This window comes from Medicago sativa, chromosome 2 (genome assembly GCF_051527215.1).
Source record: "Medicago sativa cultivar Bolivia chromosome 2, Bolivia_mono, whole genome shotgun sequence".
In the NCBI taxonomy this organism is placed as follows: Eukaryota; Viridiplantae; Streptophyta; class Magnoliopsida; order Fabales; family Fabaceae; genus Medicago; species Medicago sativa.
This window is the reverse complement of record NC_140750.1, coordinates 89,188,729-89,196,283: the sequence shown is the minus strand read 5'-3', so window position 1 is coordinate 89,196,283 and position 7,555 is coordinate 89,188,729. Positions and strand designations below refer to the sequence as shown.

Genomic DNA, 7,555 nt, shown 5'->3' with positions numbered 1-7,555 from the left:
AATGGAGGTTAAGAAAATCTCCTCGTTAATTTAGGACATTACTCGTTTTCGACCCATTTTTACTAGGAAGGCCATAAAGTGGCCGATTTGTATTGAATCTTAGCATGTGACAATTCGTTGGATAGGTTAATAACATAACTACGACTTCCATGGGATATTTTTGCATTCTCTAAAAATTCGGCCAAAATGGAGGTTAAGAAAATCTCCTCGTTAATTTAGGACATTACTCGTTTTCGACCCTTTTTTACTAGGAAGGCCATAATGTGGTCGATTTGCACTGAATCTTAGCATGTGACAATTCGTTGGATAGGTAAACAACATAACTACGACTTCCATGGGATATTTTTGCATTCTCTAAAAATTCGGCCAAAATGGAGGTTAAGAAAATCTCCTCGTTAATTTAGGACATTACGCGTTTTCGACCCATTTTTACTAGGAAGCCCATAAAGTGGCCGATTTGTATTGAATCTTAGCATGTGACAATTCGTTGGATAGGTAAACAACATAACTACGACTTCCATGGGATAATTTTGCATTCTCTAAAAATTCGGCCAAAATGGAGGTTAAGAAAATCTCCTCGTTAATTTAGGACATTACTCGTTTTTGACCCATTTTTACTAGGAAGGCCATAAAGTGGCCGATTTGTATTGAATCTTAGCATGTGACAATTCGTTGGATAGGTAAACAACATAAATACGACTTCCATGGGATATTGTTGCATTCTCTAAAAATTCAGCCAAAATGGAGGTTAAGAATATCTCCTCGTTAATTTGGGACATTACTCGTTTTCGACCATTTTTTAGTAGGAAGGCCATAATGTGGCCGATTTGCATTGAATCTTAGCGTGTGACAATTCGTTGGATAGGTAAACAACATAACTACGACTTCCATGGGATATTTTTGCATTTTCTAAAAATTCGGCCAAAATGGAGGTTAAGAAAATCTCCTCGTTAATTTGGGACATTACTCGTTTTTGACCCATTTTTACTAGGAAGGCCATAAAGTGGCCGATTTGTATTGAATCTTAGCATGTGACAATTCGTTGGATAGGTAAACAACATAAATACGACTTCCATGGGATATTTTTGCATTCTCTAAAAATTCAGCCAAAATGGAGGTTAAGAATATCTCCTCGTTAATTTGGGACATTACTCGTTTTCGACCCTTTTTTAGTAGGAAGGCCTAATGTGGCCGATTTGCATTGAATCTTAGCGTGTGACAATTCGTTGGATAGGTAAACAACATAGCTACGACTTCCACAGGATATTTTTGCATTCTCTAAAAATTCAGCCAAAATGGAGGTTAAGAAAATCTCCTCGTTAATTGGGGACATTACTCGTTTTTGACCCATTTTTACTAGGAAGGCCATAAAGTGGCCGATTTGTATTGAATCTTAGCATGTGACAATTCGTTGGATAGGTAAACAACATAACTACGACTTCCATGGGATATTTTTGCATTCTCTAAAAATTCGGCCAGAATGGAGGTTAAGAAAATCTCCTCGTTAATTTAGGACATTACTCGTTTTCGACCCATTTTTACTAGGAAGGCCATAAAGTGGCCGATTTGTATTGAATCTTAGCATGTGACACACTACAACATTTCCGCCCTATAAAAACACTAAAAAACTGTTGCTTAATGTGATAAAACCGTTCCCGTAGGATACCAGAACGGTTTTCCGAGCGTGGCAAACTGAGGCGTTGTCTTATCCTTTCAGGACGGTTATTTTCCTAAACAACAACGGCAAAGGTAAATCCGTAGTCTTAGGTATCCTTTTGAGAACGCTTTTTAAATTTCTCAACATCAACGGTTTTAAGCTGTTTCCGACTAAAAATCCGTTGCGCTTGCTTAACTATAAGAACGCTATTTGGGGCGCTATCCCAACACTTTAGTACCGATGTTTTACGAAAACCGTTCTCCTAGACCCAATTTTAAATTGCTGTTTATAAGCTTCCGCAACGCCTTTGCACCGTTGTGAAAAATTGTATATTAAAAAAAAATTGCATTTAATCCTTATTCTTTCACTTACTCTGTCTGTTCTTGTCAAAAATAAAACATTATTATTTGACTTAAAGAACAACTTCAGTGAAAAATTATAAATACAAAATTCAAATATAATCCTATATTCAAAATTACATACCAAGTACTTGTCAATAATATATCATTCGTATACGTATCAAATATAACATTGTTCACAATAAAGTACTCAAATTCTACAAGTCATAATGTCAACTATCATTTTCACAATCTAAACAACACTTAAACATCAACATCTGTCTTCATCTCTTGTACTTCTAGATCTTGAAATTCTTCATCGATATCATCATTATTCATTGATCTACACAATAAAGAAATAAGTTCAATAAGTCACACGTACAAATAATAGTGCCTTCATAGACCATTTGAAAATATATACGTCAAACAATGAGGTAGTAATTTCAAAGCCACCCATTCCAAAGAGACACAGCAATATAGAGTATACTAAACTAATATAGTTGCGACATTTTTTATTCTTCTTTTCATATGATAATACTAAACTAATTAGTCCTCAATAAAAATCCTAGGCCTCCTACATGGAATATTTTTCTACTCTAAGACTAACACAAACTCACACGAAACTCATACTACATCACAACCTGCTCCACTTCACACATTATTAAGTTTCACATTTATCATAACATACCTGCTGAACCATAAACAAAACTATATTTTCCTCTATACTAAGCCACACAGGAGAACCAATAGTAGAAGTATTCATTAGTCCAACCTCCAATTTCCTTTTTCATAATTCATACATCTGCAAACTACCTGTCAAATACAACAAACCATGTGTCAAAAAAAAAATACAACAAACCATAGACACTTCCAATAAAAAAGAAAAAAAACTTAGTCTTATAATTTAGGTTTTTTTTTTTTTTTACACTGTTGCAATTATACAAAAGGTAGAAGCAGACCATAGAGAGTTGCTGATTTACACAACAATATCCAAAAAATATCAACACCAATAGGGCCACCAGTGGAAACATGAGCCCTATAACCACTAATATTAAGTGATTATCTTAGCTTTGTAACATACATGTAACTGTTTGAGTTTACCTATATCGGTGTCGAGATCATACCATCAAAGTATGTAATCCTATATTAGGTAAATGAAAATTTACTTAAGAGTAATTTTCTAAAGTTGTCTATTGTTCTAAACTATAAGCCTTGCTTCAACTTACTAGTATATAGGTGCTAATCAGATAGTAGTTGCTTTTCTTATATTTTCGTCAACAACCTTTCCTGAAATCATGAACGAGATAAAGTAAAATACTTGTCAATCATACATCATTCATATATCTAACAAAATACTTTTCTTATATTGAATTAATCATAGTATGTATGATAAACAGGAGATATTGCTTGAAATAAATTGGCTATTTTCCAAACTAGTTCTTATACTCAGACGATAAGGGAATGTGATGTGCAGCCTTGGCCAGTAAAATGGCTAGGCTGAAACGAGTAGTACGTGTTAGATCAGCGGTCATGGGGAAATTAATTTTATTCAACAAAGAGATAAAACAATTTCTCAGATGCAACAAAAACCAACTCCCCCATTTACAAGCTAAAAATAATAATTTGAAAGCTTAAACCATATAATTACATTCTCAAAGAGATCAAACCACTATCAACTGTTCTCGAAATCTACTTTCATCCCATCAATGCCATTGAATCAGCCAAGAGTCTCGATCTTCCCACTTTAGCAGCAACTATCTAATAATTACATGAGTTAATTACAATTTCAATTGTTTCAATCGTTCATACCTTCTTGAAGAGTACTCACTAAAGCAACAATAAATGTCCTGATCAAAAGAGAGGTGGAGTTGGAGTATGAAATAGAAACTGCTTCAGTTACTGCAGCAGACTAAGGTAAATAAGAAAAGAGTATAGCCGCAACCTATAATATTAGATGTATATAAAATTTACAATAACTGATATCAATGACAGATAGATAATAACAAATTGCAGCAGTCCAATGTGTGCAAACTCACAAGCATACATTATTTAATGATTTAATAATAACAATCTTGAAGAATAGATGTACGGAAAAATAAACTATGGTAAAAAAATTCAAGTTTATAAACTAATGAACCACTAAAGTAATAAGGTGGTTAAAAATGTAAAAACCAAAGAATGGTGAATGAGAACCAGTTGTTAAATCAATTAATCACTTGATAGATCAATTACAAAATTTGATCAATTACGGATACTTTGTCTTCAAAATTTTATACGTTTACATCCATGAATATGCTAGTTTTTACACACTTTATGTAGTTTTGGCTAACTGTATGTGGAGTGTAATAGGAAATGTTCACATATAAAGTTCATCTTACACAATTCTAACATATAAAATATCCAATAGAAACCATTGCAAACTTCTACACAAGTTTATCATACAAAGTTTCTAGCTTCCTCTCAACTTCAAATGATGGAAAGTACTGACCAACAACTTTTAAGAAAGGGAAGTAACTTTCATCTACTAAGCATATGAACACTATTCAATGAAGCACAAACACTATTCGAATTAGGCATGTCTCAGTGTCGGATACGTGTTAATGTCTAAAACGACACCAACACATATAATTACATTGAATTAGGTGATTTTCTCAAATTATTATTGGTGTCGGCGTGTCAATGTCTGTCATATGCGGTGTCCATGACTGTATCCGTGCTTCATAGTCACTAGTTCAATCACAACTCTGTTTTAGATAAGGTAATTAGCTAGGCTTCCTAGTTTACACATAATTACCCACGTTATTTCAAGTTCAACTACTTTGTTTATTAACTGATTCAAGTCATAACTAACTACCATCTTTGTCAACCTTCAAATGTTAAAAGAAGAACATGTATAAATGTGCACAAGGAAAAGTCTAACTTTTAAGTTAGATAAAAATTGATTAAAAAAATGTGCACAAGGAACTAGCTTTAGAAAATTACAAGGGCATCGATTACAACAAGGTTAAAGAATATTGATAAAAACCTGATACTTATAAAAATTCAAATCCATCCTACAATTACAAGGTTTTTCTATCAATAAACAATACAAAACAAACAAACGCAGTAGAGAGAAGAATATGTTCAACAATCAAAATTAAACAAACAAAAAAAAAAAAAGAAAACCGAAGAACCTATATTGAACAGAGGCAATATGAACAATAATCACAGCAAACAATATACCTTTGTGAATCCAATAACTTCGTAAATCACAGCAAACATGTCGTCATCGCCGCCGGCTTCTACAGAGATTGATTGAACAAAATGCGGGCTCTGAAATTTTGAAAGAGTATAGATTCCTGAAAGGATTCATGGAATTTTATGAAGGGGGTCTGAGATTATTTGAGAGTAGAATCGAAAAAAGGGGGGTTTTGAGAGTTTTTCGAAGCTTGAAAGATGGTTTGAGATTTTCGAAGGGGTGGGATTGAGGGGTGTGAGATTGAGGAGGTTCGAAACGTGAGAGTTGAATTCCAAGTTTGAGGTTACTCTGAAATTTGAGGATTAAAGTTTGAAAGCGTTTGGGATTGGGTTCACTTTTTTTGTTTGTTACAATTTATTTATTTGTTTATTTTAAGTTCAAAAAAAAAAATTGTTTGTTTATTTATTTTGAGATTGAGTTGAGTTTCTTTATTATTTTTTTAAGAAGAGTTTCTTAATTATTGGAAGCGGCAGAAAAAATTCCTACTAAGCGGCCTACTAAAAAAAATGGAGGCTGGTCGTTTTTTTCTAGTTTATTTTCCCATATTTTTTATTAAAAAATTGAAAAGTATACAACGATGATTATTTGTTGTAAAAAATAACTGATAAATTTCCGTTCTGCTTTTATATACCACAACAATTTTGAGGCGTAACAAAAAAATTGAAAAAACTCCCTATGTTACCACAACAAAATATGAAAATTGTTGCCTTCGATACTCTAACAGAACAATTTTTTTACCTTCAAAAAATTAGGCGTTGCCGTAGGGCCAAAATGTTGTAGTGACAATTCGTTGGATAGGTAAACAACATAACTACGACTTCCATGGGATAATTTTGCATTCTCTAAAAATTCGGCCAAAATGGAGGTTAAGAAAATCTCCTCGTTAATTTAGGACATTACTCGTTTTTGACCCATTTTTACTAGGAAGGCCATAAAGTGGCCGATTTGTATTGAATCTTAGCATGTGACAATTCGTTGGATAGGTAAACAACATAAATACGACTTCCATGGGATATTGTTGCATTCTCTAAAAATTCAGCCAAAATGGAGGTTAAGAATATCTCCTCGTTAATTTGGGACATTACTCGTTTTCGACCATTTTTTAGTAGGAAGGCCATAATGTGGCCGATTTGCATTGAATCTTAGCGTGTGACAATTCGTTGGATAGGTAAACAACTTAACTACGACTTCCATGGGATATTTTTGCATTTTCTAAAAATTCGGCCAAAATGGAGGTTAAGAAAATCTCCTCGTTCATTTAGGACATTACTCGTTTTCGACCCTTTTTTACTAGGAAGGCCATAATGTGGTCGATTTGCATTGAATCTTATCATGTGACAATTCGTTGGATAGGTAAACAACATAACTACGACTTCCATGGGATATTTTTGCATTCTCTAAAAATTCGGCCAAAATGGAGGTTAAGAAAATCTCCTCGTTAATTTAGGACATTACTTGTTTTTGACCCATTTTTACTAGGAATGCCATAAAGTGGCCGATTTGTATTGAATCTTAGCATGTGACAATTTGTTGGGTAGGTAAACAACATAACTACGACTTCCATGGGATATTTTTGCAATCTCTAAAAATTCAGCCAAAATGGAGGTTAAGAAAATCTCCTCGTTAATTGGGGACATTACTCATTTTCGACCCTTTTTTAGTAGGAAGGCCATAATGTGTCCGATTTGCATTGAATCCTAGCGTGTGACAATTCGTTGGATAGGTTAACAACATAACTACGACATCCATGGGATATTTTTGCATTTTCTAAAAATTCGGCCAGAATGGAGGTTAAGAAAATCTCCTCGTTAATTTAGGACATTACTCGTTTTCGACCCTTTTTTACTAGGAAGGCCATAATGTGGCCGATTTGCATTGAATCTTAGCGTGTGACAATTCTTTGGATAGGTAAACAACATAACTACGACTTCCATGGGATATTTTTGCATTCTCTAAAAATTCGGCCAAAATGGAGGTTAGGAAAATCTCCTCGTTAATTTAGGACATTGCTCGTTTTCGACCCATTTTTACTAGGAAGGCCATAAAGTGGCCGATTTGTATTGAATCTTAGCATGTGACAATTCGTTGGATAGGTTAATAACATAACTACGACTTCCATGGGATATTTTTGCATTCTCTAAAAATTCGGCCAAAATGGAGGTTAAGAAAATCTCCTCGTTAATTTAGGACATTACACGTTTTCGACCCTTTTTTACTAGGAAGGCCATAATGTGGTCGATTTGCATTGAATCTTAGCATGTGACAATTCGTTGGATAGGTAAACAACATAACTACGACTTCCATGGGATATTTTTGCATTCT

At 33.8% G+C, this 7,555-nt stretch overlaps 1 long non-coding RNA gene across 2 annotated transcripts; it reads right to left on the bottom strand.

Annotated features, from left to right (window-relative positions):
* Positions 1 to 2,147: 2,147 nt before the first annotated feature.
* On the bottom strand, positions 2,148 to 6,009 carry LOC146951651 (uncharacterized). 2 transcript variants are annotated; one of them, XR_015027977.1, is made up of 5 exons: positions 5,218 to 6,007; positions 3,644 to 3,894; positions 3,222 to 3,282; positions 2,684 to 2,808; positions 2,148 to 2,338 (listed from the first exon to the last, which is right to left on the bottom strand). It is a non-coding gene; the product is annotated as an uncharacterized LOC146951651 (long non-coding RNA). The 2 variants fall into 2 exon arrangements; XR_015027976.1 differs by having other exon boundaries at positions 3,222 to 3,894; positions 5,218 to 6,009.
* Positions 6,010 to 7,555: the final 1,546 nt, after the last annotated feature.